The sequence below is a fragment of the Lytechinus variegatus genome, chromosome 5 (genome assembly GCF_018143015.1).
Source record: "Lytechinus variegatus isolate NC3 chromosome 5, Lvar_3.0, whole genome shotgun sequence".
NCBI lineage: Eukaryota > Metazoa > Echinodermata > Echinoidea > Temnopleuroida > Toxopneustidae > Lytechinus > Lytechinus variegatus.
Genome location: NC_054744.1, coordinates 15,593,767 through 15,612,501, shown reverse-complemented (window position 1 = coordinate 15,612,501; position 18,735 = coordinate 15,593,767). Strand labels below are relative to the sequence as shown.

At 35.6% G+C, this 18,735-nt stretch overlaps 1 pseudogene; it reads left to right on the top strand.

The window, feature by feature from the left end:
* Nucleotides 1–141: 141 nt before the first annotated feature.
* Nucleotides 142–18,145, top strand: LOC121415558 (annotated as a pseudogene).
* The last annotated feature ends 590 nt before the right edge of the window (nucleotides 18,146–18,735 follow it).

Sequence of the window (18,735 nt, the reverse complement as noted above, 5' to 3'; positions counted from 1 at the left end):
ATTTCCAGTTCAGTGGTTTAATCCTGTTGAAGTATTCAATTGTCCACACATTTCCACAACAACACAGCGATCATTCTGATACTGCTGATTGTTAGTACTCCGGCTATACTGAAAATCTTACGCAAGCAAAAATTAGACGGAAATTTCAATCTTAGCATATTATTATGCATTGTGTTTAGCTTCGCAACCAAGATGGTGTTGTACACTCACCCATTGCACGTAAATATTTCTTTTCCTTTGTGATTTTCAATAATGATTCAATCACTTATCCATACAGTTTTTCCTCAGTACATGTAAGAAACTAGGAAAAGACATTTTAACTGCTAATTGAGAGAGGAACGGAGAGAGAAAGAGTTGATGTGTAACGGGCGCGAATTGCCTCTGCACGACTGCAGAGTGAGAGTGCAGTGCCAGGCCGGCTGGCTATCGCGCTCCAGGCACCGGGGCCGGGGTTGGGGACGGGCGCCGCGTTAGCTCGCTGGAGTTACCTCACTGGAGTTACCTCAAGTGATGTAAAATTTAGGATAAATCATGTAAATGGAATACAACTTTATATTCGTCATTTATACAATATTGATTTCAGTTTTAAACAAAAATTTATTTTAAAAACGAGATAAATGCTAGGCCTAGTAATTTTAGACAGCTGGCAGCCGTCTGTTTCGAGGAGTTTTTTAAGTTAACATTTTTTTTTTTAATTTCTTCTCATACACAGACGGCTCGCTATCGTGCAGCCACCATTAGGGGACTTGCAATGCAAAATCCCCCCGTCGGGGCTCTTCAATTTTTGTCTTTAATGAATATAAATTTTGAAAATTAGTTCAAACAAAATGCAAATTTATATTCTCTCTTGGCATTAATTGCAAAAAAAACAGAGAAAAATGAAGTTGAAAGGAACAAAAACAGTGACTTTCCTCGGCTGTCGCGCAAATTCACTTCACCGTTTTAACCGATCTTAAGTACATAAACATATGGCCATTGAGTCAGGGATTCGATTTTAAGGCGCGCGAGAGCGATCGCGCGCTACATGCGCGCCTTAATCCATTTTTGGTAGCGCGATTAATAGCGCGCCTCGCGATCGTTGACCTGCGCGGAAATGCCTAAAGTCGCCCTCGAAATCACCCAAAATCATGCTTATTGCCGAGTGAATAACAACTCAATATGCTCGAGCTCCGCTTACCATTTAAAAATAATCCAAAAACCAACACTCAAAGTCATGAATAATCCTTAAAAATAGCGCGAGTAGCGCAGTTTCAAATGCCGACGTTGCGTTATTTTTTCTGTACCACGTATTTCCATACACATGGTACCAACTACGGAAAAAAAAATCAATGCAACGGTCGGGAAACAGTTGCATGTATAGGGGTCCATTATGACTACCACCATGTGCAATTTCGAATGCACATATTTCCCATACAGATATCACGATTCTGTGATTAAATAATTCGAATTACACAGGAAATAAATCCCTGAGACTTGTAACCTAGCATTGGTGAGTTGTCATTCGGCTTTACTTTTCAAAACGGCTTAGGCCTATTAACTTCCAAAATAAGTTACCTTATTTATTAATTATGACTAAAAAATCATTTATTTTCTTTTCTAGGGGATGAGGTATTATATCAGACAATTAATCATCAAACAAAGCTCCATCTATTTTACAAGGCTGGCAGCAGGCTCACGCATTGGCGCTTTTACTAGCTAGCCAGTTAGAGCTCTGTCTCTGCCAGAGCTCTGGGGGACAATTCACTCAGTAAAGGCCTCAATGATGGTGATTTTCTGTTTCAGACAGAGTTTACATTTCATGAATATTATTCAAAACTGCCAATAAAGTTTGATGATTTCTTCATTGTCATGTATATTTAAGTTCTTAATGAATACATTCTCACCGAATTTAGACTCCCCAATAGAGAAATGAAATTTTCATGGAGATCTGCGTTTTCAAAGAACTTCAGCAAAAGTTAGGGGATGTGGGCCTTTATTACATGTACATGGCTGAGTACAAGGTATTGTACTGGAATAGATGGAGTAGAAATTAGATATTGAATTCATTTATATCCAAGTCCAACTCACAGTCACATACACACGCACTCACCCACACACATCCACCCACACACACCCACATGGCCACATCCAAGATTCTAAGCATGAAAAATAACTTTAAAAATCATACAATATTGAACAAAAAGTAATAATTCATTAATAAGTGAACAGGTATATCCAAGTCACACACACACACACGCACTCACCCACACACACCCACATCCAAGATTCTAAGCATGAAAAATAACTTTAAAAATCATACAATATTGAACAAAAAGTAATAATTCATTAATAACTGAACAGGTATATCCAAGTCCAACTCACAGTCACACACACGCACTCACCCACACACACCCACATCCAAGATTCTAAGCATGAAAAATAACTTTAAAAATCATACAATATTGAACAAAAAGTAATAATTCATTAATAAGTGAACAGGTATTCCTCAAAATACAAAAAAGTAGCATTTAAAAAGAGCCCCCGAAATTTGCCAAAAAAATTTAAAATGGAGCCCCTGAAAAAAAAATTGTTAGTTACTCAACTTTAAGCCAAAGTCAAACCTAACTCAAACAGGTTTTGATAACACACAATCTAATTACAAAACATTGTAAAACAATTACAAATACTTCCTTTGGTTGTTGATTGTAACTTTAAAGTACATACATTTCCTCCATCTGTTTTGTTAATTGGACAAAAAGCTCCCCTTGTATGTTGAAGAAGAGCTTTTTGCAGTGCTCCTCTACCGCTCTCCTTAAAAGATCTAGGAGAGCTATTTATTGCTCCCCTCATAATTATAAAACTGAGTCCCTGCATTGAGTCCCTGTACAGATCGCGCTAGAACTTCGGTCTCTGTATTTGGTGAGTGAAGCCAACGGAGTTCAGCTGAACAACCAACATAACAGAGACCGAAGCTTTTGGTCTAGGCCTAGTATGAAAAGGGGGAAACTTGCCACGCCCACGATGTTTACGTTGCCAATGTTAATGGTTATCTTTGACTTTGTTCATCGCCAAGGCCAAGCTACAAGACGCATATAAAATTCAAAGGACATGCCTCCTGGCTATTCACTACCGCTACACTATGCTACACCTACCCAACAGTAGAGGCGCACGGCCAAGATGAGAGACTCTCTCCAATAAGGGAGACAATCTCCCATTTTGGAGACTTGCTTTGCAAAAGAACAGAAGAAACAACACCAACAAATTCATGATTTTTTCCACCCAAACTTTGGTCCCACTGAGGTTAGAAGCCCATTTGTTTTGTGTGTGGATGACAACAAAAATCCTAATAAAAACAAAAGTAGACGGTGAATTTTTAAAGTAGATGGTGAAAAGGGGTAATATTTCATGAGGAATCTGCTTATCACATTTTTATCTGCCACCAAGGTAATCCTTTTTAAGCAAATGTAAACAAAGAAAATTGGTCTCCCAAACTGGAGACTGTTTCTGAAATTGGATACCCAAATTCTTTATAAAAGTCTCTGACATTGGAGATATTCTCTCTCATGGGAGACAGTCTCCAATATTGGCCGTGCGCCTCTACTGCCCAAAGTTCACATCAACTCGCTCTGATACTCCGAGTGACAAAGGTGGAACTTCATGGGGGAAAATATAAAACTCGTGCAACAAAATGATCTAACAATTCATTTATAACAACTCTAGAAACCAATTAAAAAGTTGCAATTTTAATGGTTCTTTGTCTGATTTCATTTTTTGTTTTGTTACTATGCAGAGTACACAATGATCAGGAAACTCCTGAAATGATTATTTGAGATGGAGACCTTCACTGATGATGGACATGGACCAGGTGATGATTTCCATAATGGAGAAAAACTTGTTTTTTATATTGATGACTTAGATCAGACTAAAGATGATACATCAAGCAAAGCAAATACAGAGAGTGCTGGTGTATTGGAGGAAGACAGAGATGCTAAAGAGAATAAAGAACTTGAGAAAACTTTGGGATCTGTAGAGGGTGATGGTGATTGTGATGCACCTGTGGAGATTGTGACATCCCTTGTAGATGACATCGATGTGGATAGTGAGTATATGTATAATAATTGGTATAGCAAGAAATCAGAAGATGGGAAAACTGATGAGGATGCAAGGAGCAACACTTTGACTTTGGAGGAAGATGAACAGACTCTTGCTTCTGACCATGCAGCTCGTGAGCATCAAGTTCCAAGAACAAAATCTATGCAGGAGATAGGATCAGTAGAAAAGGAGATGGCTGCATTAGAAGTATGTGATAATGGTGATGTCTCTGTGAGAGATGATATTGTAAATGAAACGTTGCATGTTGAAGAGTCTGTGGAAATGGGTTCTCGGACTGATGGCCACATTGATATCCCGGGCCCCTGATAGATCAGACAATCCCGATGGTCAGCACATAGATAGCTTACTGAAAAGCGCCAATGCGGATGTCAGTGCCCATAAGTACAAGAAAGCAGTTGCAAAGTATGAGGAAGCATTGGCTTTGGCAACTGAAGTGAATGATAAATTCCTGATACAGTCCTGTGCTTGTAATCTTGGTGCTGTTCTGGTGATCCTTGGACAAGCTGACAGAGCGGTCAAGATCCTCCACCAACAACTGGAAAGTGATCTTCAGAGGACAAATGGCATGGACACCAATGCTCTAGCCGATATCTACTACAATCTAGGACTTGCATACGATGCGAAGGGAGACCCTGGAGGTGCAATTAAATGTTTTCAGTGGGCTGTTGGTGAGTTTGAGAAATGGAAGAATGACAAGGGTAAAGCCGATGCTTACAATCAAATGGCTGAGCTGGAAGCCAAGCAAGGTAACATGGACAAGGCCGGAAAGAACTATGGTAAAGCAGCAGAGTTTTACACCAAAGTCGGGAATGGACTGATGAAGGCCAGGATGCTCGTGAAGGAAGCTCGCATGCTGAATGCTCTTGTAGATACTGAAAACTTCCAGAGAGTCGTCGTGAGCTGTGAGAAAGCAAGCAAAGACGTTCTCAAGCAGAATGATTCAAAAGGTAAGTTTACAGAAGTCCAGTCATAAAGTCTGTTCATTTTGGCAATTGCTCTCAGCTTTTTGTGAAATTATGATTATGAATTTGCATATAGAAAACAGGTGAAAGTGACCCAGCACTCACAGCCTTTTGAAAATGAACTTTGAGTACAGTTTGTGATTGATTTAGTTGATTTTTTTTTCATTGATACATGTTCATGCAACTGCTCTACAAGTAATATTCCGCTTAATTTGGTCTTGTTTTCTAGGTGTGATGATCACTAAAGAGGCCAAACTCTTCCATGACATGGCCGTGCTCTGCAAGAAGCTTGGAAACAACAAGGAGGCCCTGAAATGGTTGGAGGAAGCGTGGAAGAGGTGCAACAGTAGCTCTATCTCACATCCTACTCGAGAGGACATTCGTCTGCAAGCAGCAGTGGCTCAGAGTCTGGCCAGGATGTATCTTCATTCCTTTGATCTCATCAAAGCTGTAGAGATCTATCAGGAGGCAGCATCATTGCATGGTATTATTTATTTTTTATATTCAGAATCCAAGGATCATTTTGCTTGTATTAATCCTCACCAATCTTATTTTCAAAATCTGGTGTTCAAGTTTATATATATATATATATATATATATATATATATATATAAATGTGAACAGGCATCCATATATTTATATGAATATAAAGAATTCATCTTTAAAAAGGCTGAATTGTTATTAATTTCATAGTTTAGACTCATCTGTCATTGGCACCCACTCTCACAGACATTAAATTTTCAGCAGTTTCAAATAAATTTTTAAAAAAATTTACTAATGGAGATTTTCATAAGTTTGAGTTTTGTAAATGGTATTATGGACAGTTGAATTAATCATTAAAACTTCAAATCAGGTCTGTAAATTCATATCAGGTCTGTAAATTATGTTTACCAGTGCATAATTTGATGGCATTCATATTTTACACTTTGAATTTGTTTAATGATATTCGTTATATTTGGTTTCTGCATGTAAAGGTTGGAAGCATTTTATAATTTCCTGTCCTTTCCTGTTTGATATCAGGTCTGTTAGAGAACTATGGAGAGAGAGGCTGGTGTTTCTATTATATGGCTGAAGCATACAGACAGCTTTGTGATTATTCTAATGCAGAACGAAGCTACCATGTTGCACATCAAACACTCACAGATGCAGGTAAATAGTCTTCACTATAACCTTTTAACCCTCTAGGCTCATTCAGGCATAGTCTACTAAGCTCAGCAATTATTTTTTGTGTACATAGTCAATGGGATACAAGGTGTCAATAATGTTGCGTAGATCAATGTAAAGAGACATTTTTTGCCATCCATTGACATAGCTATTAAATAAATTTGAATAAAAACTGTAAAACAAGTTGTTCAGAGTTTTGTAGCCAAACTCTAGACTTGTGATGTCCTAGTGAAATTATTTTGAGTTGAATGTCCCCAGGATTATTTGTATGTACATGTAACTTATAAAATACCGGTAATCTATTATGCTTTGCCCTACTTGGCTACTTGATCCTTCTCTATTATTCTAACTATACTCTACAATACTCTTACACATTTCCCCACATATTTAATCCTATTTTATTTTGCTATACTTTCCTATACCAGGTGACATAGACCATCTATGGAGGATATCCGATGGACTTGGCGATCTGAACGTCTCCAGAAACCACCCAGATATCGCTACCATGTACTACAGGGAAGCCCTGGCCAAAGATGCACCCATTCACAGTAGGACCAAGTCTTCCACGGAGAGGATAATCAAGAAACTCACCAAGTCATTGGAGACTCAGAAAACCAATCGACTGAGCTTGTACGAGACACGGCAGAAACGTGTACCAATCATTGTAGGCTATGACCCGGTAAGTGGTGTGATTTATGGTTTATATCAATTATCTGTTTTATTAGTTGCCAATTAGACATTTATTTTCAGGGACATGTAACATTGGAAATCACGGTTTATTTACTTGTAAATAAAAAATCTGTTGAATGACAATATTGCGTGTGAAAGCATATTGTCTGCTTTTTATGCTTCCAAACACAATAATATTTGGTTAAAATTGTTTTGTTTAGACCAACTTCATGTAATATTCAGTGTATATTAACTCATGTTTTAATTTTATGTGTTTTTTTTTCTCAGTTTTGAAGTGTATTTCATTCCCATAGATGTATGGATACATGTATAATGCCTTAATATTCAACACCCCATATTTTTTGCTGTTGAAGTTTTAGCTTGTTTGCAAATCAATGATTATTAACAGTCTTTAATACTTGTTTGATGAAATCGGAACTGTCTCCCAGCCAAACTTTAGTGATGTTGGCCATTGATCAGTGTCGTGATTTTGTTTGATAACTTACAGTATCTCTTAAATTTGTTTGTTTGAATATTTTCATTGCCACCACACAGCTAGGGCCTCCCATCATGTATACATCAGAAACCATTCCCGATGGCAACGCCTATTCATCCCCACAGGTTACCCATAATTCCCTCATTTGTGTGATGATGTCATCATTTTTAACATAATCCTACTAACCTCTCTTTCATTCTCTTAAAGTCTAATGGCCATTTCATCTTCTCTTGGTAATGATCTTCACAGAGTTTCACAATTACTATCGTCATGGAGTCTTTCACTTGGTGTTGCTTTCACAGCACAGCTCATCAATTTTTCATACCTCTTAAGGCGACCGCACACCTTACGATTGGTCTGTGACTCAATATTGGAATAAAACGTAGTAGAATTTGATGCTATTATTGAGACTTGAAATATCTTAATGTGTAATGTTCAAAATCATCGTCCAAATGCCTATGTTTAAATATGTGACTATGCTATCATCCTTCCTAAAATAAAAGTAAATTTAATATCTAGTCATAATGATGTCATAGCGTCGTACGATTGGCTACAATTTGAAAGTAATTTGGGCTTTACTAAAAAAAAAGGCTTACAATCTTACAAAATGTTTATATTAGTATTCTTTCAATTCATTTTAACCTCAAATAAAATGATCTGTTACATTCACATTTTCAGAAAATGAAATTTGTTCCAAAATCGGATCGTTAACAGTTGTGAGGTGTGCAGTGGCCTTTAAATACATATTTTCTTATTTAATGATGAAAAACAAGTTTTTTCTCTGAACAAAATTTTGATGAACATATCCATGTATCATGATACAGAGTACCCAGCTCAAATAATGTAATACCAATCAAAAAGTGGCTTTGCCCTAGAAATATCAAAATTTAAGGCCAGAATGGATGTAAAGCTGAAAAAACTCTCTGCTTTAGAAGTTTGATTGTTATGTTGGGAATAAAGGATATTAAAAGGCATGTCATGGATTATTATCATGATATTGCTTTTTAATGTTGCATTTACTGTCCCGGGGGCCATTCATAAAGTTGTTTGTTGAGTAAAGAACGACTGGGGATCCTTTTGTACGCGCAAAACCATTGCCAATGAATATACCATCTACCTAAAGAAAGGATTACCAGTCGTTATTAAAGTCACATTTAACTTACGAACAGCTATATGAAACACCCACCTGCTCTGTATTATCTTGGTATAATTATAATTGTAATTATCACAGAACCAAGTTATTTTCAGCACATGTTTTTAATAATTTTGAGGAAGTGGGATGCATCTTACATGTAATACACCATTTCTTACCAAAGTTGTTTTAATCTTCAAATAATAATTACATTCCATTGAAATACACTTTACTAGATAATATTTTATGCATTTCTATGCAAGTTTTTCCTCATATCTTTAAATTTCTTAACATATTCTTCAACCCAATTTTGTGCATGGATTACTAATTCTTTTATCTAACACATGATATTTATTTATCCATAAACAGCTTACTATTGTAGGATCATGTGTTGTAAAATTATTTGTAGATTTAGAAGGTAATAAAAACACAATATTATGATGAGTCTTGGTATGGGTTTCAATGGACTAGGTTATTTATAGTATACCTAAAAATTATTTGAAAGTTGGTCAACATTCCTTTATTGCATTCATAATATCTTGAATGATGTACAAAATGACAATGTACAATGCATTATTGCAAATATAGGGAACTCACTATCTAATAATGATAAAAAAAACTCTTAAAGGGAGAGTGAACTGTGTGTGATCTCTCATTGACTGTGTGTTATAAATACATTGTCTTAAAATACATTTTCAGATATATACTACAGAGAATAAATTGACCTATAATTTGTAAAGAGAAACTAAAATATTTTGAGGGGAAAAGGAATTGTTTTGGTACTTGAAAACAATTATTGCGGTATAAATGTATTGAGTTGTTATTTAGCATGTTATCATTCAAGTTGGTCTATATTACTAGACTACACTAGCATTATGGGTCAGGAAACTGGCCAGGTATGAGTAGTTGAGGACTCAAGATGGTGCTATTGGTTCGTATCTGCTTAAAAATCTCTTCAGATGGATATGAATATTCTCTTTTTACACAAAATCCATTCAATATTATTAGATGTGAGAAACTTATGTGATGTACTGTATATAATTGTTTTCCAGTCTGTATTCAAGGGTATGGGCGATAGATACCCACCAGTAACATCGACCCCCAATGGTGCTCCATCGAGGTTAAGGGTCAGCCAAAGGATGAGGTCACCGTAAGTATCACATTTTTGAACTGTATTAAAGAGTCTTGAATGAGATTAGTGATATAAATTTAAGAAAACTTTGTAAGGCAAAGCAACACAAGAATCGCCAATCAGTTGTTAGAATATTAATGTAAAGTAATGAAGTTAATATCTTCTGGAAATCTAGAGGGGGTTCAAATCACTTTTCTGATTAATATTACTACCTGTAGGTCTTTGTGCCTGGATGAAATACATTTCTTTTTAATGAAAAAAATTTTTTTTTTTTCAATAATCTTACAATTTAGATCATTACTCTTTTTACACTATGTGAATGGCATACAAAAAGGCATAATTCAAATTTGTATATATTTTGACATACAATTAGAACTTCAAATAAGTTAATATCCAAGAAGAAGCAAGTCACTTGGGCACAAACGTGCTACATTCTACATGTATACTAGCTTGTGTTTGCAATGTAAAAATATGATTGCATCCTAAAAGTAAAAAATAAAACATGCCTGGAGTTAAGACATTAACATTTATTTCCTTCTGATTGTTGTTGATTTCTATTACTGCAAGAGAAAAAAAATGAAAAATAAACATTCATGCTAGTAATATTTATATTTTCTGTGTGCTTATATTTTCTAAGATTAAAGAGGTAAGATATGATATACCAAGGTAACTATAGACCCACTGTCTGATTTCTGAGAGATTTTTCGTTTGTTGTAAAATCTCAGCAAAATTGAATAATAATAATCTGCATGATATCATAATAGTGTGACACATTTAGATTGTTTTAGCTCCTAGATCTTGGCCTAAGGCACCTTGACAAAAGCTTGAGCTGCAGTTTTTAGCAAGAATCCCTCATAGCATCTTTACGTATACAATGTATAATCTTCCCACGGTAGCATACACCACACACTGGGTAATTTCAAGTTTGGTTTATGTTGGAGTGCAATTTTGATCATCCTACCTATCTTCATCTCCTAATGTGAGTTTATAAAAAATGGCATAAATTACATCATTCATAACTCGACCCCTGGTGAGATTTAATCTGCCATATGCAAACTGTTCACTCAAGTTAACATGGTCTGAATATGAATTCTCTAAAGGTCCCTGCCAATGAATTGTGTGCAGAAGGCTGCTTTAATTGACACAGCAAGTTGTATGTGCGAAGACTCACTTATTGGTCAAGGTTTTAATTAGTACCTGTGCTTGCTGACTAGATGAGAGTCATACCAGGACCTGCTTTATTTAAAGTTTAGTGCTGTGTGATGTAAAGTTCGGCCCAACACTAACACAAAAATCTTAACACCTTACTTGAAATCACCCAATTAAAATGATGGAATGCGACTATGAAAGATACTGAGGATTCCTGGTAAAAGACACTGCAAAGACTTGTGGCAAGGTGCCTGTATCTTCAGTACTGATAAGACACGTACAGTGGCATGAAAAAAAATCTAAATTATCTCTGTATCCACTACGTATTTATTTTGTACATTACTGTATCCTACAAGAAATATATTTTTTGTTCTGTTGCCTTTGAAGTAGTTTCCCTAGTTCCCCTAGATCCGCTACTGATTCCACATGTAGATTAGTGTGAAAAAGAAAAAATCAGTTTAGATTCTCTCTTTATCCATGACTTATTTGTTCAGCGTGGTACTATTTCCTGTATATGAATGATTGAGTTATTTAATTCTGATGCCGTTCTTGTAGTTTTCCTTGATCCAAATAAAAGACAAATGAATCAGAGATATACAAACTAGATTTGTTTTAGGATAGCTGTGCTTGTGTGATGCAATCTGATTGCTTTATAATAAGTTCTTTATTTTGCATTCAAATAAGGAATTCACATAGAGTGAAATCAAAGAAAAAGAAATTATTAAGATGGTAAGAAAGGTTCTATTGCTGTAAGTTTGAGTGCGATGATGAGAAATAAGCTGCACAAGGGCAGAACGTGTTTCCTTTCCGACAAAGTCAAGCAGATTTATACTCACTGCCTCTTGATCTATAACTATTTGGTCTACTTCTATCAAGGCTAAACCCATTGGCCCGTATTCTGAAGTCGGGTTTAACTTAAACTCGGGTTTAACTTAAACTCAGTTTTAAAGTTGTGGTTTAAGTATGGGAAGCCAAAAGTATCAAAATTTTATTAAGTTGTATGTTTCTTATGTTTAATGTGCTCTTTCCTGATTCATTGATGGTGAAGACAATCATCTTTTTATACTTCCTACACAATTATGAATGGTTTGAGAGCCGCATGAGCTAAACGTATGATATCTCTACTGTTAGTGATTATGTAACAATTGGCTGTCCATACTTACACCACAAGTTTAAACCTGAGTTTAAGTTAAACCCGACTTCAGAATACGGGCCATTAGGTCTTCCAGCAAAATAAAATCTTGTGTAATCATCACTTGATCTGATATACATGTATATGAAATAAATTGCCATTTTAATAGGGAAAAATTGTCTATTTGCCTTGTAATCCCCCCCCCCCCCTTGTCTCATGACCACTTGGTTAATTACCAGGGGACTGTTACATGAAGCTGTCATAAAGTTAAAAATTATTTTATACTAACAACCGGAATATACCCCAATATTTCCCTGGTGATGAATAGAAACAAAGTATCCTGTATTCCTAATTTGACAATTGTTAAACTTGTTGTTGAAATACTTGTTCCCAACAGGAATTTTAATATATTAAGACCATATTTCAATTCAACCAGATGGGAGTTGCAATGATTAAGAATCTGATGTACATGTACTACCCAAGAACTTTTTCCATATGTTAATAACATTTTATGAAGCAGCTTCTTGCTTGTGTAATTAGATGTCTCAAGCAATGTAGGCCAAATGAATATTAGATGGATTGGACATAGCCTTTAGAATTTTGAATGAAAGGGGGGGGGGGGAAGGGTTCAGTTGCCATTGACTGAAAGATCAAATGCTCTGGTTGCTGTTGTAATGTGATTAGACCAAGTGTCATTTCACCATACTATGGTGGAGAGTGGATTACTTAATTTTCTTGCTGTGTGGCTATTTCTATGTAGGTGAATTAGGTTTGATTTCATTTATTTCCATATTTGAATTCAAAGAATTCAAGATTACATGCAAACATTGTGTATTCTATCAATTCTTTTGCTATTTTTTTATTTGTGAAAGTGTACATACTTATGTTACATTCCTTTGCAGTAAAGTTTGTTTAGGGGTGTTTGCTGTGGGTTCACTGAATCACACTTGCTCCTTGTACTCCCCCCCCCCCCTCTCTCTCTTTCTATCCACTCCCTTTCTATTTTTTTTTAACTAGTTGTATTTTTTTGGTATAATTCTATCCTTTTCCTCTATGAAAACTATTCTTCATTGCCTGATCTTGCATCCTTTTCTTCATCTTCCTCTTTTTCTTTGAAATATCTTTTTTCTTCTCTATTTTTCTATTGATGTATATTACTAATGGTATGGTTCTGTCTACCCGTACCATGGCCCTATTTCATCAAATCCCTCATCAATGGTAAGATACCAGCTATTATACAACTCCCAAGAATGTTCTGTATTCTGATTGGTCCAAATCGATCACATGATATTCAGCGAATCGCACTATTGCAAGCAAAATGCACTATCATGCACTCTGACGTCATACCAAAAGTACTATCCTGCACTCTTACGTCGGAGTGCAGGATAGTGCAAGGTCTTTATCTAGAAATATTTAGAATTTAGATCAAATATAGCTTTCAGGGCAACTCAGTAACATGGAGGAGGGGGTTGTATAAAACAGACAATGCACGCAATCTTGTGCATAGAGGATGATAATGAACTCTGTGCTCGACTCGCCAAATGTATATACCGCACTTGATCCTGCGGACCTCGATGCGGTATATCCATCATTCAATATTTGGCCCTGCATGCACACGCTTGCGTGCATTCTTAATTTGTATACTGTTATAAGCTACTGAAAAGTGTCTTTTCATTGGCCAATATCCCATTTATCAAAGAATCTTTGCATTTGTTATTAGAACCAAGTTTTATGAACAATTGCCCTGTATTCATGCCTCCATATCTCCCTCAGTCCCATTCATTCAAAGATTATCATCATTCCTTCTTTCTTTCTCTCACTCTCCCAGGTCCAGAAAGAAGAAAGGCAAGAGGAAGGGTCAGTCCCTTCTGCCTGTCACAAGGGGTGTTGGTGCTTATGATAGTGGATCTGATCTGTCTCTTGTCAGCGGCAGTATGGCATCCCTCGTCAGGGAAGCTTACAGAGACAAAGGGAGATCAAGGTATGATAACTTCTTGTGATTACTCCATGTTCTGGATGATATGAAATCAAAATGTGCATTGAAATTCCTTAAAAACTGTCTTCAACTTAGCCATTTAAAATTTTCAGCAATTTTCCTTTTCAATCATGTAAATTCTATCAAAATGTTGGATACCATGAGCAGCAAGATAATTTTCCAATTTTTCAGTGTAATGAGGTGGCCTTAAAATGGATTAGTCATGAAAACTCTGTAAATTCATCAAACTATCTATTCTTATCTTATGTTATATAACTTTCATTAAAATTCTTCTTGAATTGTAGAGACCTTTGAGTTGTTTTGCACCTCTGCCCACTAAACATTGGGGCCTTTCAGCATTCAATTTCAGAGTTGTCTGTCTGCTGTATGAAGATCGTGTAAAGAACAGTTTATGCAAGTTAACTTCACATGTTAGAGGGAAACTTATGTGATAGATTTTTGGATTAGGTCAGAGAGGTCATTTCACACTTTACGTGATGTTGATTGATTTCTTATTTTTCTAGACACAATGGGAAGCAATCTGCTTCTCCACATCATTCGAGCAGTGAAGAAGAAAATAGCGAGAGTGAAAGTGAAGAAGAGAAAGAAAACCAGAGCAGTGATTCTGGTTTCAAGAACATGTGGCAGAGAGCCAAGGATCTTGTATCCAGATTGCGATCGGATTCTGAAGATTCTGAGCTTAGCACCAGTTCGGAGGAAGATGAAGGCATAGAGTCAAAGGAATCAGTCAAGTAAGTTAGTCCATGTTTGAAACTGTTTTGGGGTATTTTGGTTTTAGTAAAGGTGTATCAATCATATACATGTACATGTAAAGGGACCAATGCAATTGGACATGTGAACATTTTGCAATAGATCTATTGCAATAGATCTATTGCCATCTCTCACAAGTGTTATGAAATGGACAAATGGCATTTGGTAAAATATCAATACGATTAAAAGTAAAATACTGTTTTCTTATTGGCACACATGAAATCAAGTAAAATTAACTTGTTATAAAACACACGCCTTCCCTCACTCGTGGTCACTTGCTTAATACTGTGAACATACTGTAAACATGTATCAAGATGTGACAATGGCATTCATTATTTCATGTCGAGATTTTATTCAGGAATTTCATATTTTTGTTTTGATTTTTTAAAGATTGGAGAACACTTATGAAGATCCAAGGCGACTGGGAGACAGCCATATGTATGCTACAATCAACAGGAAAGGTTTGTAAAATTTATTGTTACTTCATCATCCAGTCCATCCTAATTTGGGACACTGGGATGAAGGCCTGTATGGCTATTCTCCTTATTACGGGCATGACATTCTCCCGACTCAAATCAGAATTTCAATATTTTTTTAATAATTTCTTTTCAGATTGTTATTTTTTTAATTTTTCAAAATTTTATTGTATGTGAAATCCTTTGCCCCAAAACATTCTCATGCTGTTTTAACTTCTTTTCAAAGTCAAATGATAAAACTATCATGCAGACTCACCTTGAAAAATTACTTTTGATTTCTTCAAATTACTGTGCAAGAGATTGTAACCCCAACAAGGGCGCCGCGGACTTTGACGGTGACTTAGCGACACTTAGCTATTTTTCAGATTTTTTTTCCAGACGGGAATATCATGCCTGTTATTAATGATTTTCTAGGCATTGCAAAGATTGTGTGTGTGTGTATGTGTGCTGGATAGTGGGAACTTTTTTTTCTGGCTGGAGCTTTTTTAAGATAATACCAGAAGATTGCAGCCTTTTTGTCACCAAGAGAGAACAAGAGCATAAATTACTTATAAGCTCTTTTTATTTTTAATTATTTGTTTCACACTCTCATATCAGGAGCGACTCAAAAGTCCAACAACGAAGAGCCCATCTACGAGACCCTTGGAGGTGGGACGACCAGAACCAACTTTGGTGCTAGCATGCCCACCAGGGCTCCCCCACCCCCAGAGATACCGATCAAGAGTCACCCTTCCCTCAACAAGAAAAAGAAGAAGAAGAAAGAGACTGATATCAACAGACCATCAACATCCTATGATGAGGATGATGATGATTCATTTACCTCAGTGACAGAGGATGAGCTGGAAGACTTGGGCGATTCAACAAATATTGAGGACCAAACCAATTATCCTACTGTAGCTCGGATGACAAGGGGTGGATTGTAAGTAATTTTCTTGTGTGATTTGGTTTGAAAGAATTTGTTCATGTTCATTGTTTTGGAGGTCAGAATAAGTGGGGCAGAATGAGCATTTTGAAACATTGGAAGTTCAAAATACTGGTGAATCTTTGCAAATCAGATCTCTTAAGACCATGGAAATCTGTTCAATTTAGGTGAAAATTGACTTAGAAGAGGCAAAAAACTTGCTTTTTATAATTTGGTCTTAAAAATTGCTTCAACTGGGTTGATTGTTTAACTTATGGACAATCAATCAAATTATGCAGAATTTACTATACAGTAGCATTTTTCCTTGTTTGAATATAAAGTTTAATAAAAAAATATTAATTATATATAAAATTGCAAAACAGATGCATTTTAGATTGATCTTTTCTGAAAACACAGCTTGTTTGGATATATATCTACATGACATTTTTTTCTTCTTTTTGTCAATGATTAAAAAAAAACAAATCACAATTTGTTATCTCTAGAGATGCATGTAGCTCAATTGTTTTCATTGTCATGCAAAAACTGGCTAGAGATTTTACTAAACCATTTTGTATTTTTTTGCGATCCTGCCACCATTATTAATGACAATATCAATAATAGTGGCAAGATTGCAGAAAATCCAAGTACATACATATATTATGTATTTCTACATTGTACATTGAATTATAAATTTTCCAAACTTGAAATAGATTAAAGTTGAATTGAATATGTTTCTTCTCTGTTATCCACAGGGAGGCAGGTCTATGGGAGATTCAAAAGCTTGAACAAGAACGTGAGGAGATCAGAATATCAAACAAAAGCACAACCCAGCCACAGGAGACTAGCAAGCAATCATCAAGGGTTTGTAGCATCATGTAAATTGGGGAGGTTACTGTTCAAAATTAGTTCAAATCTCCTCATCCTTATTCCTTGTAAGCTTACCATCACAATGAGCTGAAATATACCAAACCTTGCAAGTAATCATCATGGTTCTGTTGCATCATATCATCTCAGAAGATTTCTATCAGAACAAGGTCAATCCTTGTGTGGTCTATAGTAGCTCTTTAGCAGATATGGAGATTAATTGGGCAATTTTTTGCATTATTACTTATATATTTTTTTAATCACATATGGAAATAACATTTTTACTAATCAGGGCTTTCAAGGAATTTTTGTCCTTGCTGGTTGGTAATTCTGTAAAGTAATTAAGATCCTATTTTGATCCTATTTTACCTCAGTTCATGAATATAGACAATTTGCGTTAATGACGTACAAAGTGAAAATTTAGTCTGGCTGACTTTGCAAGTTACTATTGATTGATATTGCAATTTCAGTGTTGGATAATTACCTCATACAAAAGAAAACAGGAAATATGCTTTAGTTTCAGTTTATTTTATCTGTGCAGAGAGAAAGAAAAAATATCCTACTTTCGTTCTAATTATGTAATCGATTTGAACAGAGATAAAATATTTTCACTTTTGATTCGAGAAGTAATATGACACAAACTTTTTCTCTCAATGAAACCATGTTTACTACAAGATATCAGTTTGTATTTGAAAAGTCTAAGCATACAGGTTACTTTGGCCCAAATGTTACCTTGAAGTTACCTTGAAGGCCGCACCTGTTTATCATAGGGGTATATACATATTCACTGTACACTTGAATGTATGGTGTGGCAGGGTTGAGGAGATTCTAGGGGACCCATTTAAAAACCCAGGTTTGACAGTTCTTTCTTAACCCGTTGCCTCCGAGATTCTTTGAATCTCGATCCTGTATGTTTAACACAGGGACCACCCGGTTCCCGTAAGCAATGGGTTGAAATTGAAAATGAATCTGTTAGCTGAGAAACTTTCTAATAATAGGGAAATGTTACATAATCTGACCCCAAATTAGTTGGTTATTTGGTTTATGGAAGGTCAACCAATGCAGGGTTGGTATTAACTTGTATTTGATTAAGATAATTATTTTGAAAAGGAATGATGTTTTTATGTAAAGATTCATATTTTGTGATTTCAATTCACTGCAGATATAACAATCACCTTGAATACACTTCACTACACTTTTTTTTCTTCACCAAGTGCATCATAAACATTTTATTCAGTTCAAAAATCATGTATGAAATTTATAATAAATTTATGTGTGGCTGAAGGTGTGTTTTTAATGGCTGTAAATATGAAAGAAATTGACATTTTTTTTATGTAATGTAACACAGTCTTTGTGCAATCTTCATTCCTTTGATAATTCTTTCATAATCACGTTGCCTTTTGATTTAACATGTATTGTAAGCTGTATATTCAAAAATGTATTTGATATTGTTCATTTCTTACGTTCTTTATATTTGAATATTATGAAGACACATCTGCAGGGTTTCTTTCAATGTAGAGAGGATCTCTTTGGTTTTTCACAATCATTCCCTAACTTTTTAAAATTTATTTATTGATACCTTTAAAGCAGTACTTATTTTACACATCAAATAGGTAATCATGTTTTTATTCAAACTTACTCGGGAATTTGGTCTTCCAATCACTAAGACATGCACGAATACTATCTTAACGCTTTTATATGATCACCCCCCCCCCTTCATTTTTGTTGTTTGCAAGGTTCTGTGTAATGTTGGGGGGGGGGGGAAGAAGAAGAAATGAAATAAGTATCTGTAATTTTTCTATAAATTTGTTAAACTTTTA